We start from the raw sequence: 18,248 nt of genomic DNA, 5'->3' as shown, positions 1-18,248 counted from the left end.
TCAATGTGAAAATTGTATACTATTATACCATTGCAACGATAAATGAATAGGAGAAGATGGGCAATGATAATACACACTGGTAAGGGTCTTGAACAGATGGAATTATCAGTCGTTGCTAGAATGAATATAACTCTCTGCAATGATTTTGGACAACTTTTTGGCAACTATTACCTGCTAAATTGATGTGTATATCCTATAATTTAGCAATTCTGGAAATTCATGTGCGTGGGCACCAAAGGAAATTACATGGTGATCCTACTAGCTTTATTCATAGAACAAGAACTTGGAACACATTCAAATTGCTATCCACAGAGGGGAGAAATTGTGGAGTGTTTGCAAAGTGGGTTTGTAGGAGGGTAATGAGAATTGAGGCGTGACATTTGCCCCCAGAAACATGGATGTAATGAAAGAATATTCACATCGTGATTGCAATCATACAACTCTTAAAATTCCATCTTGATTTTACAAGTTTAACTATTTTTTCGAAGAAAGAAATAGGGCTTCATAAGAGCTACCAAGGTGTCTCTGGGTGCTAGTTAACACACCATGCTGGTTAGCATTTGATGACTTTACCTAAACCAGAGTCACCCGAGAGAACCTTAATTGAGGAGTTTCTTTCAACAGAATGGTCTGTGGGGGGTTCTCTTGATTGCAGATATGGGAGAGCCCCGTGCACTGCGAATGGTAGCATCCCTGGGAAGATGGGCCTTGCTGGTAAGACAGGTAGCTGAGCAAGCCAGTGAACATTGCTTTTCAGAGGACTCTGCTTCCATTCCTGCCTCCGGGTTCCTGTCTTGAGATCCTGCCTTATCTTCCTTCTGGAAAGTGAAACCTTAAATAAACCCTTTCTTCTCTCATATCACTCCGGGTCAGTGTTTTATGACAGCAACAGAGAAGCCATATAGGAAGCGGGATTTCTTGAAGTGAGTTCTTATGATTTGGTCTCTGATCTTTCAACTGAAACTCTTAAAAGTAAGAACAATCTCAAAATGTATTTATGATTCCCTCTTCCCATATACATAGAAGATTATATGATTTCTGTCTATTGTTCTTTCTGTCATCCTGTAGGGATTTTTAAAATAATCAATATCTGCTTAAGGAAAAAAACCTCTCATTCTTACTATATCAATTCTTTAAAAACAATTCATTATAATTTTAATTCTGTATAATCCTTTGATTAGAAATGTGCAGATGAAGCAAACAAGAGATTAAATGATTTATTAACGTAATCCAGGAACCTTTTAGAACAGAGCATCAAGACTTAGAAATGAGAAGTGATAAGTATGGAAATTTGTTTGTTGGAGGCAATAGCAATTGGAAACAAGGTAGACAGGGACCAGATGCTTAGCACAAGTGTTCTTTGGGAAAAAAGACTAAAGCAAAAAGGGAGATGAAAATGAAGTTTATTTCAAAGTCTCCATGCTAAGTGTATTGTTTTAAGTACATAGTGTGAATAGGAAAATATTGTTAACACGATCATTTAGGTTGATTTAATGACGAACCAAAATTACTTCAGTTGTGGTTAAGGATATAATTAATGAATGTTTTAAAATGACATGAATAACATAAACGTGGGATGTGGACAAATGTTAATTCCTAATTTTAAGGTAGGGGATGATCTGTGTAGGAAAACAGAGTTAATTTAGTAAGTGAAAGCCACGGATATTAAGATCGCAGGAGACTTTTTATGACCAATTGGAAGTGGCACTAAAGAAAAGACGAGATAGAATCAGATAAAACTGTCATCTGGGTCATTGAAAATAGATCATATTTGAGTGAAAAAACCAGCATTGGCTTTGTCTGGACATCTCTAAGGAGCAAGGCTTCATTTTGGAGTTGAAATTGCTCAAACCAATCTGAAAATTATAATGCATGGCCTAAGAGAATCAGATAATTATTAATCCATACTCAAAGTAAAATTCAGACCATCTGGTCCTTTAAATTTTATAGTTCAAAAGCCCAGTTTTGGTAGTTTTTACAAATTTAACTTGGTGTATACAGGTATGCAATGATTTGTAGTGATGATTGAAGGCTAGAAACATATGGTACATACCGTTGACGGCAGTCCAATCTCCTAAGACTACTCCAGTGTCAATGATCATGTAGGAATGTGAAATACACTCTTGCTATATATGCTGATGATATTGTGTATTCTATCTGACTAAAGATCATGAATCTTCAAAGAAGAAGGGCGCTTAGTGATTTAACAGTATTCAACAGTTACAATTCCATTCTCTTTTTGAACTTGTCGACCTTCTGAGTAAAAGAAAATAGTATAGCTTTTAGAAAGTAGACCTTATGACTGTGATTGATGTCTTTTACAATGGAAAGGGTGTTATGTGTTTTTATCTGCCACACAGATGAATGTATTCTGATCTTATAAACTTTTTTTCTTTTGAACTCTGTCATTAAACAAAGAAATTGTGAAATTTAAATAACAGAAATATCATGATATTATGAAATAAAGATCTTATAATAGCATACATTCATTCATAGCACAAAGACATATGTGCTAACTAGAAAACCATTGTTATTTTTACAACCAGAATCTTGGGGGTAAGAAACATTATTTAGCAACAAGAAACTGAGGGACACTATTTAAAATGTAAGAAAGGAGGCTATAGTTCAAGAAACTGATTTTGTTAAAATGCATAAAAGATGGAAAATGCCAGTTAGTGAGCAGTTTCATTAAATGTGCTGTTATACTGATACCACTGGAATAAAGGTACACATATGTCTCCATCTAGCATGTGTTCCTGAGAGGCTGCATCAATCAACTGAAATTTCTTTCTACTGGAGTATTATAATAGAAAATAATCAGGATAAATCTGCAAAGTTCATTTTGCTTCATGGCTCACTTATTTCATAAACATCTACCCTTTTAGAAAAAAGTATTTACACAGTGAGATAATGTAATGCATTTTGTAGGATCTCCTCAGTTCGGTTCATTTGTTGTATACTCCTGACTCAGCAGCTCAGGTTTTTTTTAAAACTCTCGTTCAATTGAATTTCCAAAGTTCTCCATGTAGGGAGTAACTCCCTATTTCCTGTATGAAAAACAACATCATTTTCGTCATCATCATTATTGTACATTATTGAACAGCATTGAGAGAACATTCTAGTTCAACCCTAAGAATCTGCTAGCCATTAAAATTGACAATTATAAAAAGACCATGCAGGGACCTTACTGTTTCCTAATTTTCATAAATGGTCCATCATTGGCAGTACTTTCCTAAAAATTACTGGGAATCTGAATTTAAGCATAAACAAAAATATGAAAACTAGGTTTGTTGTTTTTAAAATGTGTCACTTCTACCAAGTGATATGGACTAAGTAAAGAGTACTATTTAGTATGAAGGTGGCCATTGACTTTTGATTTTTTGTTTCTATTCATACAGACTAAAATAGCCTTTCCTAGATAACAAATAAGTAAAAGGTATGGTAAACTTTAGATTACTATTGTGTTTAGATATCTGAAATCACACCACATAGTATGGACTAGGGACTTGAGCTTATAATCATTTTTGTTAGGGTTCATACTTTGCATTCTCAGAAAAATATTAATAAATTGCACTCTTTCATTTTCTTAAATAAACAAAGGACCTGTCTCTTTGTAGCTACATTCCATTACACAGATAAGCCTTGACATCCTCCAATGCCTGCACAGCACTTTGTGTGGTGAAGTTGAACTGCTAGAATACTGTGTTTATCTTTACAAAATTAATTGCTGAAGTCAAGGTGTTTTCTAAAAAGAAAATACTTCCCAAGGGTTTTAGTCAGGCACAAGCAAATTTGACCGTTTGTTGGAACTGACATAGAAAAAATTAAAGCCCCATAATAAAAAAGAAAGATTAAAAAGAAAAAACAAAAGGTAAGGAAAAGAAATGAGGGAGGCACAAATGGAAACTTATACATCTGTCTTCTTATTGTTACGTTAATTATATTTTAGATGCTCATATCCTTAAAAGATTAATGCAACAGTCTCTCTTCCTTCTGATCTCTGGAGGGGAAATGCAGTGCAGACACACCATATCATCCTTGAGAAGGGACTAGGGCAAGCCCCACTCCAGTGGCAGTTAAGCCTGTATAACCTGTGCCATACAGGCATGCTTTCCTGAGAGAGAATCAAACCAATTTCAGAAGCAAGGCCACTTGAGAATGACAGATTAGCTTCAGGGAAGGTTGACTTAGCTCAGTGGGGAGCCAGCTTAAACACTAAGAGGCAGAGCAGAAATATAGATTCCCTAAATGAAAAGCTGTATTTCTATCCATGTTATGAAAGAGAGGGAAAAAACCCTACAGGGTCATAGCCATTAGTACTTGAAATTTTTATAGCTAACTTTAATAAAAAATGTCAAACACAGACTAGGCCTCATCATTAGTCCTAGATAAGAAGGCACACAGGGAAGTAAGTAAATTTTTCTTCAGTATAAAACAAGTTGCTCATAACCTGTTAAGAAACAAATACATGCGTGCATAGAGATATGTGTATGTGTGTGTATATGATTTTTCTTGAGTATATGATTAAAATATTCTCTTACTATCTCCAATTATTTATCTTTTGACGGTACCTGTAGAGTATGTACCTTTAGAACATGGTCCAAGAGGGATGGGAGTAAGCTTCAGTGGTAAAACTTGAGAGAGAGAGAGAGAGAGAGAGAGAGAGAGAGAGAGAGAGAGAGAGAGAGAGAGAGAGAGAGAGAGAGAGAGAGAGAGAGAGAATAGCAGACAGGGAGAGGGAGTGAGACTTTTAAACAAATAAGACTGATGCTAGACTGAATTCAGTTCTTTACACACCATATCAAACAGGAACTGGGTTTGGTACTCTTGCAGGGGCATCATGGACAGGATTGCTCCTATTAGCTTTGTTCTAAATTGCATCTCACAGCTCCTATCAGTTTGAGGACACTGAATACTGGCTAGAATCATGTTAGAGTTTTGTCAAAGGCCAAATAAACCACTACTACTCTCTAATCGATAGCTATCTATAAAAGTTGAATTGTTACCTACCATAGAAAGAGATAGTAAATTTGTGAGGCTATCAGGAGTTAGAGTTTCATGGTCTGGCGTGATGGGGCATGTCCTTCTGTATGATGATGATATATGTTTCCCTTATTGGTTGATGAATAAATGCGGATTGGTCACTAGCCAGTCAGGAAGTATAGGCAGGCTACCAGACTAGGAGAATTCTGGTAGAGGGAAAGACAGAGAGGAGCCGCCAAAGAGATGCCATGTAGCCACCAGGATGGTGGGATGCCAGGATATTCTCTGGTAAACCAGGACCACATGGAAATACATAGATGAGTAGAAATGGGTTAATAATTAAGATAGAGCTAGCCAGTAAGAAGACTGAGCCATTGGCCAAATTATAATTTATAAATAATATTTGGGACTAAATAGCTGTGGGACTGGGCAGTCCAGAAACTTTGTCTACACTGGTGCTTCAATTTCACAAGATAAGAGAGTTCAAGAGAGGGAGGTGGAGAAATTTGCACTCACATAAAAAGCCAAATACAAAACCACATGCCTACAATCCCAGAGCTATGGAGATGGAGACAGTAAGGATTTAAGCTTGTTGGCAAGCCAGTTTAGCAGAACTGGTGACTTCCAGGTTCAGTGGTAGACCTTATCCTCACAAAAATGTGTTGAGCAATTTGGGGAGATACTGACCCCAACCTCTACTTATACGTGAACACACACACACACACACACACACACACACACAATTTTAGTATTTAAAAATTATTTTTCATTTGTGTGTGTGTGTGTGTGTGTGTGTGCCTGAGGAGGACTTAAGAGATTGTAGGATATCTGGAGCTAGAATTACAGTCTTGTGAGTGAGCAACCTGCCACATGAACTGAAAACTAAACTTTGTTTCATTGATAGAGCAGTAAGTTGTTTAATAGCTGAACCATCTCTCCAGTCCTTGAAAATTAACTCAAAATCATTAAATGGCCCTGGCTCTAAATGAATCTTTCTGGTTTTTATTTTTATTTTTTTGTTTTTTTGAGGCAGGGTCTCTCTGTCCTGGAACTAGCTCTTGTAGATCAATCTGGTCTTGAACTCACAGAGATCTGCCTGCTTCTGCCTCCCTAGTGTTGGGATTAAAGGCGAGTGCCACCAACACCCGGCAAAGCTTTATGTTTCTAAAAATCTCAGTTCTTAAGAACTCAGTTTTAAAAATAAAATCTTGTTTAACTTAGTGAAAATTGAGTGTCATGTATGAAGGAAATAGAACAGAGGTGAAATGCTGAAGTGATTTGCTCCTAGTTGGTATTCCTTATCTGAGTACCTAGGAGAGACCATAGTACAGGTGTGCCAAATGCCCCAAATGCCAGTGATGCTTGAGCATACAGAAATTAAAATTTATTTTTGGTGAATATCATGTCCTTTCTTACAGTATATGTACAGGATATATACAATAAATAAACACTGTAGAATCTCTGATCTGGTTCTGTACAAAAGTAAATAACTAAGCACACAAATAAGTTTGTCCTCAAATGAAACATGCTATGGTTAATAGTTTTCAATCATACAAATTTTATACTAGTAAAAATTTCTGGATTTTGGGAGATGGTTTACAGGATAAGGATACTTGCATTGAAAGAATGAGGGCCTGGTCTTTTCCTCCAGCACACTACCGACGATCCTATTGTCATCATGGGTCACCGCCCTGCCCAGTGTTACCGATATTGTAAGAACAAGCCGTACCCAAAGTCTTGCTTCTGCCGAGGTGTCCCTGATGCTAAGATTTGAATCTTTGATTTGGGATGGAAGAAGGCAAAAGTTGATGAATTCCCACTTTATGGCCACATGGTGTCAGATAAATATGAGAAGCTGTCTTCTGAAGTTCTAGGGGCGGCCCGTATTTGTGCCAACAAATACATGGTAAAGAGTTGTGGCAAGGATGGCTTTCATATTCGAGTGAGGCTCCACCCTTTCCATGTCATCCGAATCAACAAGATGTTGTCCTGTGCTGGAGCGGACAGGCTCCAGACGGGTATGCATGGTGCCTTTGGGAAGCCTCAGGGCACAGTGGCCAGGGTTCACATTGGCCAAGACATCATGTCCATTCGCACCAAGCTGCAGAATAAGGAACATGTGATTGAGGCTCTTCGTAGAGCCAAGTTCAAGTTCCCTGGCCGCCAGAAGATCCACATCTCAAAGAAATGGGGTTTCACCAAATTTAGTGCAGGTGAATTTGAAGACATGGTTGCTGAGAAACGGCTCATTCCTGATGGCTGTGGGGTCAAATATATCCCTAATCATGGTCCCCTGGACAAGTGGTGAGCCCTGCACTCCTGAGAGCTTCCACAGTGCTCTCCTGTACCCTACCAAATCATGTTCAGTAATATTTCTCACATCCAGTCTGCTTAAAAATGAAAGAATGAGGGCCTGAATTTGGATTGTCAGAACCAATATAGAAGGGTGTGGGTGTGGCCACATAGTCTCATAACATCAGGTCAGGGACAGGAGGCTGGTTGGCCAGCTCAGACAAAATGGGGTTATCTCTTAGTGAGAATCCCTGTCCCAACTGAATAGGTAGACACTGAATTGATAGTGTTTTCCCCAACCCACATGTCTTCATTTCCTGCCAGTTTACAGTTGTTCTGAATAGTTTGGTAAATTATAAAGTGGGGAGATGGGATTATTTGCCATTTTTGGGTAGTAAATGTGATACATTTATGTCTAACTCTTTCTCTGTTTATAATTCAGCAATGGCTATATTGTCTGCTAAACACTATTTATTAGAACAGAATTATTATAAATCATGTTGGCACTATTCAATAATATTACAATTATGCAGTGGTGCAGTGAGGCACTGAAGACAAAGACCTCATGCATACCTCAATAGTAGAGCATACTGGAAGGCATAAATTTCTACCTGTCTTCTGTCACTACATATTTACTGATGTCAGCATTGGGTACTTTTGCATGAGTCTAATTCATGATTCAGTAAGAATAAATCAAACCCCGAGAATGCAAAATTTCTGAAATCTCTTGTGTAGTGTGAAGCAGATGGCTAGTTAAACATCAAGGATCTCTTTGATGCGATTGAGGTTTTATTTCTTCACACATATAAGTCTACAGTTACATCTTATCTCTACACAGTACATATGGTAGAGGCAAATGTTTGATACACCATAAGATCTACTTGTGTTAAGAAACAAAAGCAATCCTGCTTTGTTTAAAATACAACAACATTGTTTTTCCTAAGTAACAAAAAGAAAACATGTGATGGAATATGTTTAAATTTCTCATAAAATCCATTCTTCCTTTAGAAGAAAAAGATAATTAACTGTGTGAGAGGAGAGAATTAAAGTTGTTCTTTTTAAAGTAATGCCATTTATCTAATCAATAATTCCTTACCCAAGCATAATATACACTACTGTAGAGTAACAGCTTTGAGGACTGCAGTAGATGACAGATAGTATGCATGCATATATTTATTATTGGTGAGAAATTTGGGTAGAAATAGTGGAGGAAAATGAAGCAAACAGTTGGAAAATTCCAGTCATACCAGGGATATGAAAATTAAAAACCAGAGGTGCTGAAAACCATCTCATACTGACATGACATTAGCCCACTGTGTTGGACTTGAGTGATCACGAGAACCAGATGGTGTAAAACCAAGCAAAAAGGTGTCCTAGAGATATCAGGAAGCTTCATAAATAAGTCCTATGTAGAAGGAAACCATTGTCGGGAATTCATCAAAGGAAGGCAAGTAACATAAGAAATTGCTGTGGTGGCCAAAGCAGACAATGTTGCTCACTGGAAGTTACAAACATATCTCCTTCATTTGACCTTCTTTACCCACCTTGTATTTGCCTTTAAATCTCTGAGGCTGTTTTTGGATAGTAATGGGAGAAAAATAATAACAAAGATAAGAGAGTCTGACCTATTTCATAGGACCATTTTAAATTATAATGCACAGTGCCACTTTGGAATCTTTAGAACACAAATGATTCAAAATGAAGCCTTCTATGCAGGCGAGGCATAACCCCAATCTTCAACATCTTCATTAAGATGTTTATGACACACGGACTTTGGACTCCCATAGAACAATGTGAGGTGCACTCTCACCCTGAACTCTTGGGGAAGGGTCTAGGCCCTGCCCTATATGAAATGACAGACTATGGACACCCCCATGGAGGGCCTCACCCTCCCTGGGGGAACGAGGGGATAACGGGGGGGGGGGGATGGGGGAAGGGCACGGGAGGAGGGGAGGGAAAGGGAGAGGGACCTGGAACTGACTTGTGAAGCAACCTTGTTTCTTATCTAAATTTAAAAAAAAAGAATAAAAAAAATTAAAAAAAAGAGATAAGTAGAAAAAAAAAGATGTTTATGACACAAAGTGCATAGGTATGAAGACTCTGTGTTTCCTGTACTGATCAAATAATGCATATCGGGTCAAATGCAAGCAAGAATAGACTTAATTTTCCTTGTTTAACATAAGACATGGGTTACTCTTATCAAACACCCTTATCAAGAACCTCTCACCAGATGCTGTGGTGTACACCTTTAATCCCAGCACTCAGGAGGCAGAGGCAGGCAGATCTCTGTGAGTTCGAGGCCAGCCTGGTCTACAGAGTGAGTTCCAGGACAGCCTCCAAAACAATACAAAGAAACCCTGTCTCAAAAACAAAGACAAAAATAAAACAAAACAAAAACCCTCTCATTTCTGAGGGTATTCACTTTTGTTACTTGTAATTACAAGCAGTTTTAAAATCTCCATTTCATTAAAATGGACGGGGTTAGTTTTAAAGACCCATGTAGTCCTAGACAGCTGTAAAATCTAGGAGTATCTTTATCAAGGACATGATACCCATATTTGAAAATGTTATCACAAAAGGGCTAGCTGGGGATTTAGCTCAGTAGCAGAGGACTTGTTTAGCATGTGCAGAAGACTAAATTTCATCTTGGAAATCTCTTCAGACCCAACAAAAAGATAAAAATCCTTCACTAGAAAGTCATCATAAAGGACAAAACTTCTCTCTCTCCTAGTTTCTGGACAAACACATGGACAATTCATTAACATGTACTCTAAAAGTACCTCCTATGATACAGATATGAAAAACTCATTTAGCATTTGTAACAAGTAAATAAGCAATAGGGTGTCCACTCCTATTGAGGACTAAAGAAAACACGTATACTTTGCTGTATGTGAAGATAAAGTGTCTGTATTTGCAATCTTGTATTATGTTTGACATCCCTTTGTATATTGCAAGCTGAATTAAAATGTATGAGTTTACTTTTTTGGGGAGGGAAGGTCAGAGGAAATTTTGTTTTTAATCATTTCCCCCACTGAATAAATAACACTGTACTTAACAGCAAGAGATAATGAATCGCTGAATGCTTTTAAATGAAACCTCTGGCACTTTTACCTGTGACTCTGTCTACTCATCTAGCCTAATTTCTATTACAAATTAGTCTTAGTTTACATTGAGGAGCGGGAAGCACAATGGACAGTTCTTCAGTGGATTACGGGGGGAAAGTCATATCTGAGGCAGCTGCCAGAGCGATGTGTAGCAACCTGCAAGTTCATTCTAGTTCCCTAGGTATAACAGATAATACCTCCAACATTTGCAGTGTCCTATTTGTTGACAGTACCATGGCTGCCACCACCAGAAAAAATCATGCAAGAAGCTGAAAAGAGTGCTGCTCTACTTCCCTCAAAATCTCCATCTATTCCCAGGAAAATCATGCACATTCCATAAAAGACTCGGGTGTAAATGAATCTATAGACCAGAGGTTCTCAACCTGTGGGTCACAACCCCTTTGAGGTCACATGTCAGATACCCTTTGTATCAGATATATGCATTATGATTCATAACAGTAGCAAAATTACAGTTATGAAGTAGCAATGAAATAATGTTATGGTTAGGGGTCACCACATCATGAGGAACTGTATTGAAGGGTCACAGCATTAAGAAGGTTGAGGACCACAGTTATTGACAGTGTCAGGTTGGAAATAAAGATGAACAATTCCTATTACCTGAGCCCATAAGATTCATGCCTCTGTAGAAAAAGCACCTCACAGTTCTGGTAAGTAGGTCACTTAAATATATATATTTCCTGGATTTGGTTTCCTGTTTTCACTACATTGTCATACTGCTATTGGCAAGGTGAGATAGGTTGATAATCTCTCCCCCTTTATGGCCAAACTATAAATACATTCAGTTCACATTATTTATAAAATATATGTCTTTTTATCTTAAATTACTATAAGCATTCACATTCCAAATGGTTATGGTTGATTCTTTTGTAATGTAATCTCATCATCCCTCTCAATTCATATGTTAGATCTATCATCTGTGTATCTATCTATCTATCTATCTATCTATATATCTATATATCTATCTATCTATTATCCATCCATCTTTTGTGTGTGAGTGTGTGTGTGTGTGTGTGTGTGTGTGTGTGTATACATGCATAGTGTAAATGGGTGTTCATGTGTATGGTGCATATATACAGATGCCACAATATATGTGTGGACAGTGAGAATAGTTTGTAAGAGTCAGTTTTGTCTTTCTACCGTATGGGTCTTGGGCATGAACCCAGATTGTTAGGCCTCATGATAGGCACCTTCACCTGCTGAGTTATCTCACTGGCCTATCATTTCTCTTTTTATTATATCTATGACTTTGTCAACCTCCATAAATTAAGAACCTGAATTAAGAGCCTCTTACTTGTCCTAGTCCTTTACTAGGAATAAACTTTCTAAATCACTCGGGTGGTTTTAGGTCCCATTATTACTTCTTTGATCATAGAGGAAGTAAAGGTTCAGTTTGAGTGAAAGAAAAAGAAAGAAAAATTATGCCATATAACTGGCTGTATAACTAGGCTATGTCAAGTTTGTTCAAATTAAAATCTATTGATGTTTAACTTATTTTAGGAATATTATGAGAAGTAAAACACAAGAGGAGCATTATAAACTATATAATTAGATACAATAATTAGATACAGAAACCCATTCTAATGGTAATTGGATCATTATAGCAAGATATAACTCTGGCATCAATTATTCCACAGGATGTATATGTTTTTTGGTACATGACAAGCTAACTCAATTAACTAGTTAATCTAAATTAAAATTTAAGACTCAAAACCAGAAATTTTAGGGGTAGTCATGTCACTCCCTAAATTTCTGGGACATGAAATGATTTGACAAAAGCCACACAGTCCGGCTGAGTGAGGACTAACGCTTTCTTTCCTTTCCTGCCCAGTCCCTTTGCAGCTGTGCTCATGTCCCTTTGTAGGTGAATTATACAGTGAATCAGACAATGTTGTTAGAAGGGTTAAAATATATAGAAATTGATCTCTCGACCCTTGGAGGGAAGCATATTTTCCATATTAACAAGTAGAATTTTATTGTGTGATAAGAAAACAGAAATTGAAAGATGAAAAATAAAAAAGTAAATAAAGCTCAAATTTGCTTTACTTCACAAGAGTAGCTTTTGTAAATTTGGTAAATTGGATGTACAGATGTGTACAGTGTACATATGGGTGTTAATATTGATCTTATGGATGAAAGGCGAGAAAAACTGCTCTTGGTAGAAAGCACAAAAATATTTGTATTTCAGCTACCTTGAGAATCTTGCCCTCCAGCAAACCTGAGGGCCTACTTTATTGACTCTGATCACTCTATTTCCTCTTCAGAAAACAGCAGGCCTCCAAGAGAGGACAGCCAAACGAGACAAAACAAGACACAGTCATACAAAGCGAAAGCCCTCATAGTGAGGTTGGACGGCAGCTCAATAAGAGGAAGAGAGTCCTAAGATCAGGCAGAAGACTCAGAAACACCCCCACTCCCACTGTTAGGAGTTCCACAAAAACACCAAGCTATGCTAAGATATTTAATCCAATGATACATCCATCTTTAAAGGCTTATTTCTTTTAATACTATTATCAAAAAGCATCTTTTGATAAGAAATTAGATTTCTTGCCACTACTAAATGCAATTCAATGTTAACTTGGTAGAAATAGATCAACCTAGGTAATACAATTTCATTGTGAAAAATAGGACATAACTCTGAGAAATGAGTTTATTTATATGTGGTTTGTATTTTGCAGAAACTGTCAGCCAGTTTCAAAGATGAAGTCAATGGCAGAGTCAATGGAATGTAATCACCATGTTTTTCTATAAGTAATTTAAATGTGATTATCATAACCATACGTTATTATGTTCATTAAGATATAAATCTATAAGACCATGTATGTCCAGTTACACAATCTCATTAATATTATTATTATAAGGGTTATTAGCCTTCAGTATGAAAAACGTAACTTAGGGGATAAGAATTAATTAATTAATTATTAATTGAAATGTGAACCTCAGCTTAGAAGAGAGAGTAATTTAGGATAGAAATTGACTCTGGAAATCATGCTTTAGCTCTTGTTCTTTGTAAACTGGATTTTAAAATCACAAATCCCACAAGCTATACAGTTGTTCTTGTAAAAAGTACTTCCAGGGTGCTGAGGATACAACTTCATCAGGGAAGTACCTGCTGTCCAAGACTGAGGACCTGAGTTCAGATCCTCAGAACCTACATAAGTAAGTTGAGTTCATGGGCACATGCCTATAGCCTCAGCATTGGAGATGTGTAGACAGGTGGCACCTGGGGTCTCTAGCCTGGATAATTATACTCCAGGTTCAATAGATGACCGTGTCTCAGAAAGTAAAATGGAGAAATTGAAGAATACATCTGATGTTGACCTCTGCCTTGTATACTTACAAACATACAGGTGCCAGTGCATGTGCGTGCACATGTGTGAATACACACACACACACACACACACACACACACACACACACACACAAAGTGAGGGAGAGAGAGGAGTGTGCAAGTTAATTTTTTTCAGTTCGTATTTCTTCCTCTGTTAGCTGAAAGTACATGACTGGAGTTTTATAATTATGCTTTAGGTTTGTCTGTCTTCAAAACTGTCAAAGTCTTATGCTGACATAGAGGTATAGACGCATCATGCAAAAGAAGTATTACAATAGAACTGAACTCTTCAAGCCAGGTGCTTCTAATTGACTTACAGATTTGTTGCTTTCGGGCAGAAAATGAAATATCAGATGAGACAGATTCTGCCAGTCTCACACATGCTCCTGGAACTAAACACTGATTGATTCTGTGTATTTGCAGTTGTGAGAATCTTTATGACTATCTAGGGAATATTCTAGAAATGTGAAAGACAATTTTTTTTGCAGAAGCTAACAAACATCCCTATACTCTCTACCTATGTAGCTACTTATATTTGGATTCTCATTTTAGGATCTGTTTCTGGGGAAACTGAAATTCAGGCTGACACCAATACACATTTGCTGCAATTTGAACCCAGAATGCAAAAGATTATAATGGGTTTCAGATAATTGCAACAATGATATAAAGTTCAATTTATGTTATTTGTGTTGAACATGTACAGAAGGCAATGTTAAATATATTTTAGGGGCATCAGAATCCCCCCAAAGCATTATTTCCATCATAGAATGGAAGGAGTTTGGTACAGGAACCTGAAACTTAATTTACAGATTAGAGTGTGGCTTGTGTTTGATGCTTCAATTCTCTGAGGCTCAATTTCTTCACTTTTGTTTATTATTCTTTTTGAGACAAAGTCTGATCTTGAATATAGTCACTATACCCAAAATGACCTTGACCTGCCTCCACCTCCCAAGATCTCGATTTCCACATCTGATCCAGCATGCCTGGTAGTAGTTTCATGTGTTTGATGTGATATCGGGTCTTGAAACGTTGCCCAGACTTGATTTAGATTTGTGAACTCAAGTGATCTTCTAGCCTAAGCCTCCTAACCAGGAGCCCCAGGAAGGGGAGACAACTGGATTGATTCTCACCACTGGCTGAGACATGACTGTTGACAGCTACTTGACAAGCAGGACTGCAGAACTTGTCAGTTATGGAGTAGTAATCATCAAGTTGTAGGGAAAAGCCTCTGGTACCTATATCGTTCTGCATTTCCATAGAGAGCAATCCCATGCTTGAGGGATATGAATGGCAAATTTAAATGCACTGTGACTCATGAAGAGGGATCTTGAAAAAACAAAAAAGAATTTATATTTCCATTTAAAATATTTTAAGAACAGTTTTAAAAACAGTTAAATAAGAAACACTTTTTTGTTTAATTTGTATTAATCAGAAAAATGATATAACTGTTCCCGCTAATCCTGTTCTCATTAATGTCATTTTCCGTTTTCTTTTTGGATTGCATTCTAACCTAGTGCTCTCCTTAAGTTTCAGTACCTTGATTTTCAATGGTAAGCATTTTCAAAACGCTGTAAAGGAAAACTAATATAAAATCAGCAACAAGAAGGGAAAATCCACAAATTATTATTTAGTTATTCTGTACTCATTGCATGGAGTTAAATTAAGCTGATTCCATTTGGTGAGGTCCATTTAAAGTGTGTTCATCATCAGGATGAATGGAAAGTGATCTAGCAGGATGTTTGGTGGCTATAGGAATGTCTGATGTTGAGAAAAGTTAGACAGCTCTAGTAGATGCAGAGCCTTGGAGTCTTGAAAGTGTCTATATTATGGAGATTTTAAAGAATCCATTCATGCCAAGAATTTAAAGAAGGACTTCATTTTGTCTAAGAAAAGGCAGTCATGCACAGATTCTTAAAAGACGAATTAAACACCAGCTGTCAAGCTGAACTAATGCTTTAACTCCAGCCCTCAAATATCCAAACTCCCCATTCACTTCATCTCTTGGGTGAATTAAGGAAAGAGTATGAGTTAATGTGTCTGTAGCTTGTGGATATTTGTTATATATGAGTAACTGTAGCACTATTAAGTGGTTCCATTTTCCAATGAAACAAGTGAAAAAAGCTTCGTTAGTGTGTAATATTCTGTGGCTACCCAGCAATGGAAATCAACCACATATACTTATGTGAGTGTGTGTGTAGGCCTGAGGTTGACATTGGATAAACTAAAGCAAGGCCTCTTACAGAACCCAGCACCAAGAGCTCACTCCTAACCATTTGCCCCAAGGATCTCCTGCCTCTGCTTCTCAGATTTGACTATAGGTGGGCCAGCATTCCTGCCTGTCTTTTCTATGGTGCTGAGAAGCCAAAATCTGACCTTTATCATATTGTGACAAAACCTTTATCCTCTAAGATATCTTTCCTTGTCCAAATCACACAGTTCTTTAAGTTTTACAGCAGATAATAAAATCCTGCAGAAAATTCTAATTTTTAACTCCACACAAAATCCTTTCAGCTATGTGAGACATCTTATGCTAATGTTTTAAGCCTTTTCATTGATTCTTTCATGGCCTGTTTTTGCTTTATGCGCTGGCTTTATATAGATCTAAGAATGCATTGACTATAGATAGTTGCAGTAAGTAGTTTTTCTGAGAAACAGAGCCATCTCTGAAATATAATGGTCCTACTCAAAAAGCAAAGCAAACCAAAAAACACACAAAGACATCTCTAAAGATCTATTTCCAAGTTCTTCTGGTGTTTTAACGCTGCTATCTGTAGTTGCAGAGATGAAAACACAAGTACAACAGGATTGACCCTAACCAAGTGCTTCTTGAAACCAAAATTGCAATCATTTTTTGTTATTATAAAACATCTGTTCAGTGATAGTTACATATAGCATACAGGAAGTCCAATTATAAGTGTACAGCCATTGTAGGAACAATGTTTACATTCACAATAGTTTTGTAAAGTAGTATAATGTGTTATTTTCTCATGAAAAGCTAAAATCTATTGTGACAGTACAAAGTACTTTTTTGAAATTGTCGATATTATTCCTATTGAAATGTCACAAAGATGCCACATTTTTCTATTTCTTTACATTGTATCATTTAACTTTAGGAAGGAAAACATACAATAAATACAGTCATGATTACTTACTGACAGACATTGCTGAAAATAAACTGATAGGTGATTTTGTTGTTGAGAAAACCTCAGAGTGAGCATAGCCTCAGACCTAGATGTTACAGGCCAATCACTTAAAGATGTGAAGTAAACCTATAATGTTCGATGTTGCTGCCACATTGTTTGGTACTGTTTTACAGTAAACTTTCTCTATAAGCATTATACCCTAAAATAATGATGAAAATATCATATTACAAATACATAAAACCCCAGCAAGTCAGTTATTACCATTTTTATGCAGTGTATAATTGTATTATTGCTATACTCTTACAGGATGGCAGGTAGAGAGGTGACAGGAGGACAGTCACAGACACCTCCGTGTGAACTGAAATTTTGGAAGCCGCTGCATATCATCATTGACTAGAAGACTGTCATCGTGGAGAGATGGACTATTGTGGGACTAGAAGACCATCATCATAGAAAGATGGAATGTTATAGGTCAAGAACTCAAACTGTCTTGGGTTATTGTATGACCTTTAGTAGACATTTACCTCTTTCTTTGGGCATAATGGCTATAATACCTTCTTAGAATGTGCTGCTTAGCTTTGCCAACTTCTAACCACCACCAATACTGAATGCAGGGAATGCTAAGGAATAGCTCCTGGGAACTACAGAGACACATCTGCCTCAATGAAGCTTGCTTGTCCCATGAGCCTATTGGAGTATTTGGTAAATTTACTGCTTTATAACTTAATTTTGTCCTGTGACATAACATTTACATAACCTCTCCCATGGTGGCATGCAGGGAAATTTGACTCCATGTTCCTTGGCCATGGGCACTCATATTATTACAGAATAAACTGTCTTTTTGTATCTTGTAAAGCATAGTTGTTATTTTTCATTGGCATGAATAATGGATGTGAGCAATTATTTTGACAAACACAACATCAATAATGGGTAGGGAAATTTCAGCTGCATGATCATCTTACGGAACTACCCCTGCATATGTGGTCCATCACTGTCTCATCTGCCACTATGCAAGATATTCTGTAATTCACATATCCATGATTGTTATCAATTACATGATAATGATGATTTATAGTAAAATAATTTGCACCTTAAATATAAACATAATTCATCACATTTATGAGGGAATACTAATATCCTTATTTGCAAGAAGCTGTGGTTCAGAAAGGCCTGTCAAAAACCATACTTATAAGCAATAGAGCAGAATGAAAAACTCTGAATTTTAGTTGGAAGCAAAATGCCCTAGAAAAATTATAGGCAAATAACCTTTTTTCATCCAGTTTCTATGTTTTATTAAAATGAAATATATCACTGAAATTACCCAAAAAAGATGAATCTTCCTGGCTTTCTAGTCACAGGAATCACAACTTGAACCTG

At 36.9% G+C, this 18,248-nt stretch overlaps 1 protein-coding gene and 1 pseudogene across 1 annotated transcript in view; one reads left to right on the top strand and one right to left on the bottom strand.

The window, feature by feature from the left end:
- The window catches only part of Galntl6 (polypeptide N-acetylgalactosaminyltransferase like 6), a 1,054,334-nt gene that overhangs the window by 389,131 nt on the left and 646,955 nt on the right, over positions 1-18,248 (bottom strand). The window lies entirely within an intron of this gene.
- LOC106021542 lies at positions 6,662-7,306 on the top strand (annotated as a pseudogene).

The sequence above is a fragment of the Mesocricetus auratus genome, unplaced genomic scaffold (assembly GCF_017639785.1).
Source record: "Mesocricetus auratus isolate SY011 unplaced genomic scaffold, BCM_Maur_2.0 Super-Scaffold_6731, whole genome shotgun sequence".
NCBI classification, from domain to species: domain Eukaryota; kingdom Metazoa; phylum Chordata; class Mammalia; order Rodentia; family Cricetidae; genus Mesocricetus; species Mesocricetus auratus.
Note: the sequence above shows the minus strand (reverse complement) of the source record. Positions and strands in the feature narration are given on the sequence as shown.